The sequence below is a fragment of the Aptenodytes forsteri genome, unplaced genomic scaffold (genome assembly GCF_000699145.1).
Source record: "Aptenodytes forsteri isolate BGI_AS27 unplaced genomic scaffold, ASM69914v1 Scaffold171, whole genome shotgun sequence".
Lineage (NCBI taxonomy): Eukaryota > Metazoa > Chordata > Aves > Sphenisciformes > Spheniscidae > Aptenodytes > Aptenodytes forsteri.
The window spans coordinates 3,050,425-3,051,072 of NW_008794211.1; positions in this window are offsets into that span (position 1 = coordinate 3,050,425).

Below are 648 nucleotides of genomic sequence, written 5' to 3' on the forward strand. Positions count from 1 at the left end.
TTTAAAACCGGATAAAGAGAGGGCCCAGCACCCCAGACCACCCGCTCGCCCGGGCCCAGGGGCGGCAGCGCAGCGGGCGGGCCCTCCGCACCCTGTGACAGACACCGCCGTCCTCCGGCGGCGAGACACCGAGGAAAGGAAGAGGACGGGGAAGTCGTTGCTGTCGTTGTTACCACCGTTAAAAATACAAGAGCCCCTCGGAGGGGGAGGAAGGGAGCCGGTTTCCATTCTCCCGAGTCGCCTCGCCGGGCGGGGCTACGTAACGGCCCCCAGCTCAGCTCACCCCCACCGGGCCGGCCCGGCATGGCCAAACCGGGGAGGCCGCCGCGGCCCCGGGGCAGGGCTCCCTTCAGTTCACTTTTTTCCTAGGGGACAAAAGAAAAGGGAGGGCGGGATGAATTTCCAAAACCTGTGGCGTACGGGTATTTAAACACCTGCTTGTTACAGTTTTTGAAAAAAAATTAACTGCCTTTTGAAATCGTCTCTACTGAGTGGCCCCTGCCAGCGTTGCCGCGGGGCCTTCGTTTCCCCAGAGCTAGGGGCCGTAATGGTGCCTGGCAAATGCACCTGAGCAGGGTGGGGCAGCCCTGCTGTCATCCCTGCCCTGAAACTGCAGCCACGCTGCAGCGTTGGTCAGAGAAGCCCCCG